Raw genomic sequence first — 383 nt, forward strand, 5'->3', positions numbered from 1 at the left:
CTCTCCCCCTAGCGCCCTTCCCCCCCCCAGCCATGTCCCCTGCTTGGGCCAGGGCTACTGCACTCCTGCTTGTCACTGCACCCTGCCTCAGTCCCGACCAGGCTGCCAGGCCTCCCCGTGTCCCTGCCCTGCCTGAAATGAGGGGCCCTCTACTCCCCCATTGCCAAGTGGCCACATCTGCCCTGCTGAGTTCCCTGTGGCCCCTTTGCCCACCACTCGGGCTGTGGCCCCATGATGTGAAGACCCAGGCTGCCCCATGCTGCCCTCCTCATTCCTCATCAACCCTGACCCAAGACCCTTCCCCAAGACCAGCTGTGAGGGCCCCACTCCTCCCTGCAGACACCCCCAAACCTCTTCCAGTGCAGTCCCAGCTCTGCCCCACA

Source organism: Phaethon lepturus, unplaced genomic scaffold (assembly GCF_000687285.1).
Source record: "Phaethon lepturus isolate BGI_N335 unplaced genomic scaffold, ASM68728v1 scaffold34398, whole genome shotgun sequence".
NCBI lineage: Eukaryota > Metazoa > Chordata > Aves > Phaethontiformes > Phaethontidae > Phaethon > Phaethon lepturus.